At 37.6% G+C, this 16,346-nt stretch overlaps 1 protein-coding gene across 2 annotated transcripts in view; it reads right to left on the reverse strand.

The window, feature by feature from the left end:
- RASSF8 (Ras association domain family member 8) overlaps window positions 1-16,346 on the reverse strand; it is a 126,934-nt gene that overhangs the window by 83,107 nt on the left and 27,481 nt on the right. Inside the window, exon 1 of one of the 2 annotated variants that reach the window (XM_058558629.1) lies at window positions 6,488-6,682. The exons of the other annotated variant lie outside the window; for it this stretch is intronic. The gene's annotated coding sequence lies outside the window, so the exon portion shown is untranslated. Of the gene's footprint in view, window positions 1-6,487; window positions 6,683-16,346 lie in introns of those variants that run through there. 2 annotated transcript variants of the gene reach the window in all.

A 16,346-nucleotide genomic window follows, 5' to 3' on the forward strand; every position in this document is an offset into this window, starting at 1 on the left:
TCCCATTAAATCCATAAAGACCTTAGTAAGTTTGATTCAATGTCACTGGCAAACAATATTTGAACATATAAACTGCTGTGTGTCAAAAAGACAACAAATAACGTGTTGGCGAGGGTGTGGAGAAAAGGGAACCCTTGTGCACTGCTGGTGGGAATATAAATTGGTGCAGTCACTATGAAAACAGTATGGAGATTCCTCAAAAAATTAAAAATGGAACTACCATACGATCCAGCATTTCCACTTCAGGGTATTTATCCAAAGAAAACAAACATACTAATTCGAAAAGATATATGCCCCCCTATATTCACTGCAGCATTATTTACAATAGCCAAGATATGGAAACAACCTAAGTGTCCATTGATAGACGAATGGATAAAGAAGATGTGGTATATATATGTGTGTGTGTGTGTGTATATATATATATATACACATGTACACACACACACATATACACAATGGAATATTACTCAGCCATAAAAAAGAATGAAATCTTGCCATTTGCAACAACATGGACTGACCTAGAAGATATTATGCTAAGTGAAATAAGTCAGAGAAAAACAAATACCATATGATTTCACTTATATGTGGAATCTAAAAAAAAAAAACTAACAAACAAACAAAACAGAAACAAACTAAAAGATACAAAGAACAAACTGGTGGTCACCAGGGGGGAGGAATGGTGAGGGGATGGGCGAAATAGGTGAAGGGGATTAAGAGGTGCAAGTTTCCAGTTATAAAATAAATAAGTCATAGGGGAAGTAACATACAGCACAGGGAATACAGTCAATAATATTGTAATAACTCTGTACAGTGACAGATGGTAACTAGACTTGTCATGATGATCATTTTGTAATGTGTATAAACGTCAAATCAATATGTTGTACACCTGAACTAATACAATATAGTATGTCAATTACACTTCAATAAAAATAAATAAATAAAATGGATAATGGAAAATCACACAAAAAATAAAATAGACTGCTGAGGCACTTGATATAAGAGGTATGGGGAAGCGGCTGAGATTTAAACACAGGGACACACTGCTCTTTATCATTCCCTGGGATGCTGGGCCCCACACTTCCAGGAAGCACGATACCAGATGCATAAGTATACCACAGTCTAATATGAATGGCAGCCAGGGAGTGTGGTCTGTTCAGCCCTGCCCAGAGACTCTGATGATTCCCCTTGTTATTCAACTCTGTGTAGATCCATCTCAATAAATACATTTTCACAGTAAATATATATTTTTTTCAAGAAGGCATACAATGAAATCTTAGACATTTGGTCAACCTTAGATTTTTAAAAAACTGAATCAATTTTCAAATTCCTGATTATAAATATAATATGTTTATTTTAGAGAATCACCATTTACACTTTTGTATATTGCATCTTTATTTTCTATGTAAAAACACGTAAAAAATACAAGGTTATAACTTATATTATGTCCTAACGTCACTTCTTAGGTTACTATCATTTTTCCATTTCATTAAATAGTTTTAAAAAACTATCTACAGATAAATAGGTAGGTAGACAGAAAGATAAATTCTGTTATTGGCTGCAGAGTAGTCTACCTTCTAGTTGCATTATATGAGCATTCTGATCTTACTTCTCCCACTGCCAACATTAGGAATTACATAGGTCTGCTTATGTTACATTTTATATCCAGGTCACTTATATATGTGTCATGTACATGTTTTTGAATCTTTAATACAATATACCAAACACGATATTTCTGTATTAAGATTGAACAAATCTTTAGGTCTACGAATCTGTTTGTATTCGTTTTTAAATGATTCACTAAGAACTACAAACTAATTTTTTAATTAGGTATTGATTATTTTCTTACTGATTTGAAACAACTCCTTATATATGAGTATTAACTCTATTTTTTGTGTATAATTATCTATCTATCGACAGAGGGAGAGAATATAAATATTTTCCTCAAGTGATTGTTTGCCTTTTTCTGACTTGAGATATGTAAATTTTAATTATGTTATTTTTAATGTAATTACATATAAGAATCATTGCCTTTGCTTCTGCATTTTGGTTTATTTTTCCCCAAACCCAAGATGAGATATTCATGTGCATTCTTTTCTAGTGTATTTATTACTACATTTATATTCATTATCTGCAATGGTATTTTCATCATTTTATCAACAACATTCTTCTTGGCTTTCTATTCCATTCCAAGGATTTGTCTATTTAATCAACACCAGACTATTTTTTAATTAATATCTAGCACTATAAGATCCTCTTCATTATTCTTCTTTATATAATACTTCTTGGCTCTTATTTATTCTATAAAAATGAAATTCACAATCAGTGACCCGTGAAAAATTCCCACTGAGATTTTGATTAGAATTATATCAAACTTAGAAATCAATATAAAGAGATTGAAAATAATTAATGAATTATCTTCCTATCTAGAAACCCCGAGTCTCCACATCCTCAGAGTAAAGTTTAACAGCTTCCTTCCTACAGGCCATTCTCGTTCCTTATAAAGTTTAATTCTCAGCATAATTTTTGTTGCTACTATGAATGGGCTCCTTCCTTCTTATTTTTGTACTGGTTATCATTACTATATAGATCATAATGCTTACATTATTTATAATGGAATCTTACTACACTGTATTAATTTGACTGTCTTGAGGATTTTTATTATCTACAAATAATTTTATCATCCTTTCCAATAGTTCTCTCTCTCATTCCTTTTTCTCTTAACACACTGGCTAGACAATTCAGAGGTATTTTAGATAGTTGTGATGACAGCAGGTATGTTGCTAATTCTAATAGGAGAAAAAATGCTAGTGTTTCAACATTATTAGTATTTTGACTATTGACAGCTTGATCCCAATTTTGTTCATAAAATTATAGATACTTCCCACAAAATATACAGTAGATATCTCTAAACAGTGAGACAATGATTATATTTTCTTTCACATTTTCCTAGTAAATGGGTTATCTAGGTTTTCTATACCTACATTACACTTTTTAAAATTCAAATTTTGATTTATTTTTTAAAAAAATCATCCATTTGATTAAAATTCTCATACATATGTTGAAAAGTCTCTACAAAAGCATTATCACTTTTTATCTGCATATAACTACAGTTACATCACATAACTGCTAATTTTGTATTTTTTTTTTAATTAATTAGAGTAGCCACAAATTCTTCCAATTTATTTTCCAAGTTTCCTAAAATGAATGAACACACACACCTTTATCTCCTTATTTCTCCTAACATTCCTTGCTTAAGGGGAACGTTTTTAACTCCAAATAATCTTGGTTAGTAATTAGTATCTTGTGGAAAGCAAGAAAGAAGCAAACCCTAAAAAAGCTTTCTCTTTAGAAACAAATTCTACTGTCCTTTGTGAAAGATAGCAAATCTAAAAATAATGTCTGGATACAAATTTCCCAAAGTAAACTTATTTTGCTAATAAAAATAAAACCTCCTTCTTTTTATTAAAATACATTCATGCTTAAGACTGCAGTACAAGATGCCATAACATAAAAATATTAACAGTTTAATATTAGGAAAGTCATAACATTCCCAGATCAGGGCTCCATGAAAACCAGATTCCAATACTCTTAGTATGAAGACTTGCATGTTAACAAACGTATGTGGAAATTTCTTCAAATCCTGTGTCTTTCATATTTCATTAAATAACCATTATATTGACTCTATCGTGGCATCTGAAATAATCACTTTGAGATACATATCAGAAAATGTCAACTTCAAATAGAAACAGCTGAACTTTTCATTTTTACTCTACGAGGGAAGTTTTAAAGTGCTAAAAAATGCAAACTGCTACCATCTTCTAAAAGCAGAAATAAAATAATTAGGTCACAATAGATGGCTCCTTTCTTGGAGAAAAAAAAAAAGATGATGAATGCAGCTGGAATGTTTATTGTCACTGAAATTCTTCAGGCCTGGATTCCAAGTCCATGTCTTGATGCAGGTTACTATGACAACTTAAATTACAGAAAATGTCCCCCCTTCTTCTACCAAGTTGTTTTCTCTGTAAGATCTTTCAAGCCTCCTAAAATCTGTATGCATGAATTACCTATAACAACAATAAACATCTCTTCACAAATTTTATTTAGAAATGCCTCCATCTAAACCCTTAATACCAAGCATAAGCACACAAAAAAGAAATTCCAGTAAATCTACATGGGACAGAAAATCTAACCTGAAAACACACACACACATTGCTCAAAATATAAAATGTTGCGAGTTTTCTGAAACTACTCCCCATTACCAGAGGCACAGAATATTACCACCATATGCTTCATTATAGAAACTATGGGAAATTACTTGCAAGGCAGTTTTGAAAGAAGATTATAGAGCTAAGTCCTGTTTATCGTTATTTTCCCCTCACCAATGGTTTTTACAAGAAGGTACCATAAAAGGAGATGGGGGAAGATTACAGTCCTAGTTCCAACAGAAGAGAAGCAGATAAATAATCTGTAAAATCTTATTTTGTTTTACCTACTCTGTCTTTTTTACACAAAATTTGGGCTTTAAAGTTTGCTCTCACACAGCTTCAAATTTATAAACCTAAGAAAGATGCCTTGTGATAAATAAAGTGTGAATTATTCTCTAATATCATTCTCTAAAAGAATAATGGCCTGAGAAAAACTGCATCACTATGGAGAAAATGTGATTTAGTAGAGATATTTTGATTGTAAGATATTAAAAATTTAAAGTTGCTTCATGAAAAGAAATTTAAGGTAGTTTTACAGTGTATCAATACTGAGAATTCAAAGCTGGTTTTGTTGCTCATTAAAATTAAGATGACTAAAATCAGATGTTTCACTCAGAAGGGCTTAGGGAACTCACACACCCTCTTCCTGTGAGTAAGCTGGGTTACTCCATAGGCAAAAAGTTTTACAAGTTTCATATATAGCTATACTTCAGCCTAGCAGCCCTTCATTTATTTAAAACAAACAAAATTTCATTTTAAAATGGAAAACAAAGCAGTATACTAAAGGAGCCCCTTTGCACTTGAAGTCAAGAATCAAAGGCTGTTAATTTTTAGCATCCTGAGCATTTGAGAAGAAACAGCAAAAAATTAAAACTCTTCAGCAGCAAACTCCAAGCAACTCATACATGTTCTACCTGTATTAGTGGATAAATACTACTGTTCTAAAAGAAACAAAATAATTGAAATGTTCAAACCCAAGTGGACACAATCCCTAAGCATTAAACCTGAACCCACAGTTACTCTTAGTATAACTTACAAATAAATCCTCCTAAATAGAAAATAATTCATGTATAAAAGAAAGATGTATAGAACAGCTTCATCAGTGATGGAAGCTAAAACTAAAATTTAAGTGACTATCCAATCACGCAGAGAACTTCAGTCAGTTGAGCTATGTAACACATTTTTTTTTCTTCTGCTTTTCTTCTTTAGATTGTATTATAAATAGCAGGGCTCAATGAGGATTTTTCAGCTCTCACGTGGATATAACAAAATTGCCTTATTAGAATCAGACTATCTGTTACTCTCAACACTTGTGGCTCTCTAGTCATGGATTTTGCTAATGCCACAAGCAATACAGCAGAATCGACAGGAGATAGAGAAGAACAGGAGAACAACTGAACCAGTGAGGACATGGACTTGTGGTTTTAGGAATCCACTTCCTTCCACAAAGTCTAGCAATTACTACAAGGCTCTGAGGTTATACTTTTTATTTCAGGGGGAAATTAATTTATGTGAGACCTTTGAAATCTACGATCTAGGCAAGCATATAACTTTTGCAAATGAGGGACTAAGGAATTGATGAGACAGCACGCTGGTTGGTGCCCTTAAAGAGTTTATTCACTTGCAAAACGTGAACAGTTTATTCATAAGCGATTCACTTACTACAAACAAGGTCAAATTATTTTCCCTTCTGGGACCAATAAGTCACTTTAATATTCAACAGACAAGAGATGATACACATCAAGCATACAAAAAGCAAGTGGAAAATAATTTAGTTGCATATTCTCACCTCAAGAGATTCTGTGCCCCCCTCTACTTAATAAAGCCAATTACTGACATGATTAAAAAGATGGAAGCGACACGATATTTCAGACTTATCAAGACCTTCTAACCTTTCACTGTTAGAAATACTTCTCTGCTTTAAAAGAGGTTGCCAATTTAAAGATGAGTAGAATAGTGCTTGGGAAGCCCAAGAGGGTAACATACCAATTTGCAAAATTTTGCTTCAGACTTCAAATTTGAAACCTAAAGCATGTTTCCTGATGCTATTACTGTCAACCCAATTTGAACCTAGAATTTATATCACAGTGGCAAAAGATACTATCACTAACTACACTTTGTACTTATCTAAATAAAGGACTTACAAATAATGATTCTTAAGAGTTCACCAGTGAATGCAATCTCTGAGAGTCTCCCAAAACTTTGCAAAGTTGTTTTTAAAAAGTCACTTTAAGCGATACTATTCTAGAATGTATGTATGGAGTACAAATGTTCAGACTCACCTTACCTCGCTGGAGTCCCCAGGTGGGAGCAGCGTGAGGTAGTCTTGAGGAAGGGGAGAGCACCAGACAGGTATTCTAGGAGCTACACATGCACCTGAAAAGGTACACAGTGTTCTTACACATGTAGTCCTGGCTACTTTTTATCTTAAAAATGCTAAATCACCTCATTTTAACTTATAATCATCAAAGAGCAAAATACACAAGCTTTTAGCTTCAAATAGTATTCCCAAGAAGAATTTTTCCTCCCCTCTCTGACCCTCCCCCTTAGTCTTCTGAACTGCAGTATTTGTGAGGGGGTCTGTTTTCTGTTTTGTTTCAATTAGCATTTTTGTGCCTTTGAAAAAGGAATTTCAGTTGTTTCTTAAAAAGGTCATTTGAAGGGGCCATGGTGTTCTAGGAAAGACTTAGTGACTTCTTTCTCTCGTGACCAAAGCTGCCTGCAATACCACAATAATTTCTTGAAAGCAGTTTAGCAGTTAGATATTTGGAAAACAGCCTAAAGGCAGGGCCTAAAATGAAGTTGAAGGAGAGATCTCGGGTTTTCAGTCCTAAAAAATAAAAACAAAAGCACGCTGCACTTTTCCTTGGTGAGTACAAATTACTACCACTCGCTAACCCAAGAAAGAGGGTAACTTGGCTCCAGTCCCTTTGACCACTCTATTGCCTAATGCTGTGAGAATGTGAAACCCTGCCATGACTTAGCTATAAAGAAAGCCTAAGAAAGAAATCTTGGCCACAAGACGGGAATTGACGCAATTCATATGTCTGCCACATTCAGACTATGCCCTTAACAGATGTTTCTGCATTTATTTATAGAAAGGTTTACTTTAGTAACAAGACCATCTTCCAACAACCGTTTTTTTTTAATATACTAAGACACTAAACTACTTTTATAATGAATAGAAAATACCACGAAAAAAAGTTACAATCCTTAAATTCTTAATTATGAAATAATATGAAACATCAAATCAGAAATAGTATAAGGAGAAAGAACTGGTGGACCTGAAACCTGATGCAAGCTATCAGAAAATATATAAATTTCACACACAATTGAGGAAGAGGGAAGTTAGTCTAGTTTCCCCTCCCATAGCTGGTTCTTCCTGCACAGCTACTGTATCCCTGAATGGAGACACTGTCTCCAAATCTGGTTATTGGACTAACACTTCATATAACTTAACAGTTGTTATAAAAATGACATTCATTTCCGGATCATTTTTTGCATAGTGTTACAGCTGCAGTACAAAGGGGCATTAGTGCATGCTTCAAGTTTTAAAAGAAAAAGAGAGTAGCAGTCACATTAAAATGTTTTTCTAATGAAAAATAGGCCTTAAGTCAACTAGATAGCACAGAATTCCTTTTCATCCTCTTATTTCAGATGGGTATTTCCTTCTAGCTTCAACTAGACCCAGCTACCTCCTAAAAAAGTTAGAAGAAAGACACACATTTGAGGCTGATGTGCCTTGGTAAAAGAGCCTGCCCATGGAGCACGATGTCATTCAAAAAGCAATGAAGGGTCAACTGTGCTGAGAGAGAGCACTGGGTGGGGAACTCAGAACCATGGTGAGAAGAGGCAAAATAAATAGACTAAACACCCTCATTCCCACCCTTGTGCCTAGAAGCTATCTGGAATCTAGCCTGGTTGGCAAAGGGATTCTTATTAATCTAAATAAAAATCTCTTTTCCTACCCATCTTTTCTTCTTTAAATCCTCACCTCTCTTTTTAGTTTTTTGTCAAGATAACCTTTTGGAAGTGGGAAGTGGGCAGTGAGAGAGTTTCTAAAACTGACATAATTATTATCTTCTTTTGTCTATAAAATAAGGTTATCAGTACTAGAGCCAGACATTTAAAGGCCAGGAAGATTATGGTGCTTATTCCCTTATATATCATTCAAAATGATACTAACTTCATATACGCTCACATTAAAATCTCTCCTTTTTAGATTTTTATAATTGTAAAGTTCTGGATGAGTCAAGGCTCTTTGGGATGGGATGGGAAGTGTCCCTGTCCTACCAGTGCCCTGGGAATGTGCTTGGGAAGTCTGTGGGAAATGCCAAACCTGACAAGAAGTGAGGGACTCAGGCTCTTGTACACCTGCCATCACCTCTCTAGTGCCCTGTGAGGCCTCAACTATCTTCCCTTCGATTACTATAACCATCCTAACTGCTCAACCCATTATCTACCCTTCAGCCAGACCACTTTAAAAAAAAACAAACAAGAAAAGAGCACATCTTATCATTCTACTGTTTTGTTTTGTTTTTTGTTTTTGCCGAGGAAGATTCGCTTTGAGCTAACATCTGTGCCAATCTTCCTCTATTTTGTATGTGGGTCACCGCCACAGCATGTCCGCCGACAAGTGGTGTAGGTCCGCGCCCGGGAATTGAACCCAGGCCGCTGAAGCAAAGTGCACCAAACTTAACCACTAGACCATGGGGCCAGCCCCTCATTCTACTGTTTTTAAAAGCCTCCACAAAAAAAGTTCAAACTTATGTTGTTTGGCCCATAACTGCAGCGACAATATTTCCCTAACCACAAATATGGACATAAGATCTAGCAATTGTGAGAGTACTCATAAAGGCAATAAGAAATATGAGATTTAAACTGGGATGATCTCAGAAAATTTAAGATGTACTGGTGCTCTACCTGAGACTCCTCACATCCTTGCAGGTCACTGTCTAAGCTCATTTCCAGTCACTCTCCTGAAGCTACCACATGACATGCCCCAGTCTCACCCCATGGCTCAACTTCTCAGACTCTGGCTCTACTTCATGTTGGCATCCCATGTCTGGGCCCCATCAACTTTTTTTTTTTTTTTTTTTTTGGTGAGGAAGACTAGCCCTGAGCTAACATCTGTTGCCAATCCTCCTCTTTTTGATGAGGAAGATCAGCCCTGGGCTAACATCCACACCCATCTTCCTCTACTTTATATGGGACGCTGCCACAGCATGGCTTGAGAAGCGGTGTGTAGGTCCACGCCTGGGATCCGAACCTGAGAACCCCAAGATGCCGAAGCAGAGCAAGTGAACTTAACCACTACACCACTGGGCGGGCCCCCCCACCAACTTTTTGTGCTGACCAAACTCCAACTTACCCTCCAAGAGACAATTCAACATCTCACATCCCCTGGAAACCTTCCCTCATCCAAGCTGATCATTCCGGGTGTTCCCAAGAGACTGGCTAACAGTACTCACAGGCACTGTTTCCTAAATCCTCACAACTCATGAGGTAGGTAAGCTGTAATAATGGAATAATCAGAATAGAAAACTATAAGAACAGAAAGGTTAAATAACTGGTCCAAAGTCATAGCTAATAAATAGGGGAGCCAGGAATTGAACTCAGGCAAATTGACTTCAGAGCCCATGATCTTCAACAAGTGACCTCACCATCTTCAATATGTACCTCTACTGTAATATTCAGCATAAATTATACTGAAATGTTTGCTTGAGGGCAGAGATGTTTTGCACTGGTATCTGCATTCACACTGCCTAGCACATAAGAGGTGCTCAATAAATATCTGTTGAGGACTTGACGAATTCAGAGGGTTTTACAGAATGGCAATGGGTTGCTCAGAGGTGCTGAGCTTATAATTAGTGAAAGCCCTGCCTAGCTACATGATTCCTTTTACCTAGATATAATTCTCCCATGACCACATGTCTGAAAAATAGATATCTGTAAGTAATTGAAATAGACCAATAATCAATGTATACCAACATGTGCAATCTGGGGTAAAAAGAAGGGACAAAAATCAGAAACCACTATACTCCAATAATTTTATTATTTTTGGCAAAATTAAAATTAAAGTTATTTGAACATACCCTGGACACTTCTAAATATGTGCTAAAGATTAGACATTCTCCTATTTTGGTAGCCTGCCTCCAAGAGAGCCCAAAAATATCCTTGCCTCCTGGTCTTCACACCCTTGTGTATTTTCCTCCCACAATGAGCAGAGTTAACTTGTATAGCCAGTAGGATGTCATGGAAATGACGTGTGACTTCCAGGCTAGGGCATAAAAGACAATGCAGCTTCCATCTTGCTCTCTGTGATCACTCGCTCATGTTATACTCAGGCAGCCCTACGGAGAGGTCCATGTGGTAAGGAACTGAGGCCTCTTGCCAATAACCAGTTCAAATTTGCCAGGCATGTGAGTGAACTACCTTGGAAGGGGATCTGCCAGCCCCAGTCAAGCCTTCACATAGGCTACTTACAACATGGGATGACAGCTAGACTGCAACCTTATGAAAGGTCCTGAGCCAGAGCTACCCATCTAGGACATTCCTGGATTCCTGATGCAAAGAAACTAGGTGAGATAAAAAATGTTTATTGTTTTAAGTCTCTAGGTTTGGGGCAACTTGTTATGCAGCAATATTAACTAATATATCTAGTATCACCTGCATAGCCTTTATTTAAATCAATGTATAAGAATGCAAATAGAAGTTACTTATGTAAGTGAACATAATATCAGGTTATTGCAAATCCTATACACTGAACACAAGCAAAACAGAATGATTAAAAACAACTCAAGAGCAAAATGAATTCCACTGTCCCAGAGGTGTTGCCTTTGTTTTTTTTTTCCAACAAGTGAAGTAAAGAATGGAGCCCTGCTTCATTTGCTTGTAGGATGTCTCTTAATAACTGCTAATTATTCATTGGGTATATTTCCTTCCTGCGAACTAGGCCCACACTCTTTACTGCACCTTCCCCTTCTGGTCTAACAAAATGATCTACAAACCATAGGAATTGAAATGCATCCTTTTTAGTCTTATGATTTGTTATTAAATGTCACTCGGGAAATCAGGAAGAGCAACAAAGGAGGATGTGATCAACTATTTCTAAAATAGCCAAGCAAACACTTCTGTTTATACCAGTTTGAAAAGTGCATTTCATAAACATTACTAGACAAGCTATCCAATGATTACTTGGATAGGATCTCCTTCCCTGGCTAACACTCCAATATCCTACACACCAGAGAGCTGTTTTCAGAAGATCAACTACCGAGTTTTGATAAGTATTCATCAAATTATCTAGGTGTCTTTATTGAAGATCTATTACTCCAATTTGAGTCAGCCCCCACTGTTAAATGCATGTAGGTTAAAGGACAAACATTACCAAGTTAATGGAAGCTGTGTTTCCCTATAGAACACACATCAGACAAACATGCTATTGGGATATATTAAATTATCACATTAAGCACTGAGACGAGAACAGCATGATCTTGGTGTGGCCCAGTGATTAGGACAGAACACATGGCTGGGCCGAAGTTTTAAGAGAAAACATCAAACTGATGGGAATGTGAGGAGGGAAAAAGACCCGAAGAATACAGAAGGAAGTAGGCTCCTTCTGCATGGGAGACATCATAAAGCTGTCTTTACTGTCGCTCAGAAAGTCCAAGACTCTGTTGAGGCACGTGAGTCTGCAGAAGAATTTAGGGGGAATAGGTAAACTCCTGAAAGAGCTGCTTTCTAAGACTAGGAAAAATTCAAGGAAGTTAACTGGTTTTTAATTAAAATGAAGTAAACTACAAAGGCAGTAAAACTGATGAAGTTGTGAATAGCCCTCCAGCAGATACAGTTTCCCTAAACACACTAAAAGGATTCTCTGGAGGTTTCCACACTGTTCTGTGTTATCTGTGAGACCCACTCCCCTACTGTGCCATGGAATCCTGCCTCATTTCTTCTTTACAGGCCCAGCACCTGGCACAGCATTGGGCACACTCAATCAGTGAGGATCAGGGGAGGCCAGGAGCAGGGACTTGATAAAGCAAGAATGTGACATGCTATTTCCTGAGGTGGCAGTGCAGGCAGTTAGCGGATACAAATTTTTCTTTTCCTTCTCTCCCTACAAGGAAGGATTGGTTGGGGGGTGGGAGAACTATTTTTTAAATGAAAGAAAAAAATTTTAATTAAAAAACAAACTTGTGGCTTCACGTTGTATTTCTGTATTAACACAAATGAAATCACAAATATTGATTTCAGCCACCACTCCCCAGTCACCCTGGAAATTTTTCTAAATACTACAGATTGCTCTGGTTAACCTCTTCTTAGCTTATCAGATTTGATTATCCAGCTTTATTGCTGTCAATTAACCATCTGTTCCATACGGCTACCAGACAACAAGAAAAATCCCAAGATTACTTTCAAAGACCTGACAGTTCTGACTGGAAGGCTGTCTGCATGGATGTTTTAAACTCTCTCCCATCTTTTTTCTAGTGGTCTCAGAAAACTAATTTTAAAAAGACCCTACTATAAAGAAGAGTAAGTTGAAATGTGAGGAAGGGATTAATTTTTAAAGTAACACTAATTAATTTCAAGTGACAATATTTTCATTCTCCATTTAAAAACAAGACTTGTTAGAAAATTGCTCGCACACATAAAAAAGGCAGAGAGCAAAGAATATTCTACTACTGAAATTGGAAATTACTACAGTACGTTGGCATGTTCAAGTATGCTTTAAATAATTATCTAATTTTCTAAATCGCACTGTTTAATAATGTATGTTAATCTTGAATAAATGTCCTCATTTCAGTTCAAAGAAAAGCATAAGCAATAAAGCTACCTTAAGTTGAAGAAAAGAGTATCTTTACGTTTAAACAAATTTAAGCCAGGCACTCGTGCAGATTATACTTTACCTGTTTCTGAAACCTTATCATTTCATGCCTCAGTGCCTTAAGGAAGGGAAGTCCTTAGATCGTCCTGGAATTATAGTCTCCCACAGTTTTTGGTTCAGTTTTCATGTACTCTTTCCCCTTGCTGAAAGCATATAAAATTGACTATAATGCTGTGTTAATAATGTTCAATTTGGCTTCAGGCTAATCAGAAGAAAGCTAGGAGGCAAGGCTGCACAGTGCACATGACGTACTGTGGGTGTTGGTAAGTTCATACCATGTTCCAGTTCACACCAATTCACTGCCTAGCAATGCCTCTAAAAGCCAACAGTTCAGGAGACAGGCCATCCTGGTACAGGAAAAATGGCAGAAACACACAAGGACAAATGTGTAAGAATAAACAGGGTTGGGGGAGGATAAAGAAGGGAAAATGACTAAAGCAAACAGAAGTGGTACAAGAGGCCAGGGGAGCAGTAAGCAACAAGGAACTCTGTCAGGGTTGGGAGAAGCCAATGACCACGGGAAATGATAGGTTAGACTCAGGGGAAACACATGGAATAAGCCAATAAATGTCTAATCCCTGAACAATTTAGAGAGAAACTGGGTTAAGAGGAGCAGCTAGCAGAGGTGCTCACAGAAGAGGCAAGCTGCCCTGGCTTGACACAGAAGCTGGCAGCAGCCTGCACGTCACAGGCCCCAAAGGGCACATGAAACCCGAGTCTCAATGGCCCAGCCGACCCAAGAAACGTGAGGTCACCCACATTGTATGACATCGAGGCTCCACAGACAAAACTGGCCTTGTCCTCTACACGTTCTGGAGTAAGTACAGACAACAGCAAGCACCCTAATCCCAGCTCTGCTGTGAAGTGGATTTGGGACAGTCATAACCTCCTTGAGCCTCAATTCCTCCTCTGCAGAGCAAGCTCCTGGGAATAAGTACACTTGGTGCGTCTTTTAATCACGGACATTGGCAACAACTCTATGGCCCTAGGAGATGCAGGATCCTGGAAGAGGATGACCTGATGAACACACATCATCAAGGCCACTCCTACCTTCCGGGTCAGGGAGAACCCAACTTGGGATGCTGGAGAACCCAGACTGGATATAACTATTCACCCCTTTAAGACTGAGGGCAGGCTCTACTAGAGGGTCACAGAGACCAGGAGAATTGCTTGCTGCAGGCCCAAGTTAGGAAAAAAATTTCTCTGCACACTTCAGTTTATAGCACTTCCTATGTGCCAAGCCACTGTTCTAAGTACTTTATGCATATTAATTCATTTACTTCTCATAAAAATCTCACGAAATAGGGATTTTCCTCATTTTCTGATGGGGCAAGAGGCACGGGGTGGTTAAACAGTGATTAAATAGCTTATGACCCAGGTCACCCAGCTAGCAAATGGCAGAATCTGCACATGGACCCAGCCCTGTCCATTGCAGTCCGTGCTCCTAAGCACCTCACAACACTGCCTCCAGCCAGGACTCCACAGTTTGCTCTCCTGACAGGAAGGCTTTCTCTCTCCCAAATACTGATTTCAGCCACCTCTCCCTAAATTCCACATCTGTAAGATGGGGATAAGATCACTTCCTTCCCAACAGAACAAAACATTTTTATGTGAAAATGCCTAACAAACATATATAATATGCACTACATCATATGTCATCAGAGAAATGCAAATTAAAACAACGAGATACCACTACTCACCTATTTGAATGGCCAAAATCTGGAATACTGACAACACCAAACACTGGTGAGACTGTGGGGCAACAGGAACTCTCATTCATTGCTGGTGGGACTGCCAAATGATACACTCACTTTGGAAGACAGTTGGGTGGTTTCTCACAAAACTAAACATACTCTTTCCATAGCATCCAGCAATCACACTCCTTGGTATTTACCCAAAGGAGTTGCAAACTTATGTCCACATAAAAACCTGCACACATATGTTAATAGAAGCTTTATTCATAATTGCCCAAACTTGAAGGCAACAAGATGTCATGTCCTTCAGCAGGCGAATGCATAAATTGTGGTACATATAGACAATGGAATGTTATTCAGCACTAAAAAGAAATGAGCTATCAAGCTATGAAAAGACATGGAAGAAACATAAATGTATATTACTAAGTTAAAGAGCCAATCTGGAAAGGCTACATACTCTATGATTCCAACTATATGACATTCAGGAAAAGACAAAACTATGGACACAGTAAAAAAAATGAGTGGTTGCCAAGGGTTAGGAGAGAGGGAAGGAGGAATAGGCAGAGCACAGAGGATTTTTAGGGCAGTGCAACTACTCTGTATCATATTATAATGGTGGATACACATCATTACACATTTTTCCAAACAGAATGTACGGCACCAAAAGTGAATCATAATGTAAACTGTGGACTTTGGGTGGTGATGACGTGTCAACGTAGGTTCATCAATTGTAACAAATGTACCACTCCGGTGGGGGATGTTGATGGTGGGGGAGGCTATGCACGTCTGGAGACAGGAGTATATGGGAAATCTCTGTAACTTGCTCTCAATTTTGCTGCGAACCTAAAACTGCTCTAAAAAAATAAAGTCTTAAAAAAATGCCTAATAACAGCTGGCACATTGCAGATCCTTAATAATTGTTAATTTACTCCTTTACCTCGAGTAATCATTACCTACACAAAAGCCACTATCTGCCCAGCCCTCCATGTTTACATCCAGCTGAGGCCCTGGTCAGACAAACTGGCTCTCTGCATAGCCAAAGACAGAGAAATCATAGGACTGAGTCTGTCTTTCCTCTAAAAGGCACCAAACTAAGTTACCCAGGTGTGTGTCCCTTTGTTGGACACAACCTGAATCTAGAGATGACTTCAGACGCTAAGGGCAGCAGAGGGCTTGTCCGACCCCAGCAATGAAAGATCCTGTTTCTGAGCTGTTACTTGGTATATTACAACATGCCACAGTTACAGCATTTGACAGAAAAAAACAAAACCTTTAATAAACTACAGAACAATTACGGGAATTTTTTAGAACTCCTTTCTGCATGGTGCAGCAAAAGTGCATTATCCTGAGTTAACAGACCAGAGTTCACTTCCCACTCCCACCAGCCAGCCAATAGACCTGGGGAAATCAAAACTCCCCCACGCTCAGAATCCACATGATCTGCATCTGAAAAATGAAAGGCTCAAGGCCAGGTTTACATCACCACCCTGGATGTTCTCCTCCAGACACATTCCAGTTTGTTAATGTCTATAAAATTTGGCACCTAAAACTAAAATGACTTTC

This window comes from Diceros bicornis, chromosome 17, assembly GCF_020826845.1.
Source record: "Diceros bicornis minor isolate mBicDic1 chromosome 17, mDicBic1.mat.cur, whole genome shotgun sequence".
Taxonomy (NCBI): domain Eukaryota; kingdom Metazoa; phylum Chordata; class Mammalia; order Perissodactyla; family Rhinocerotidae; genus Diceros; species Diceros bicornis.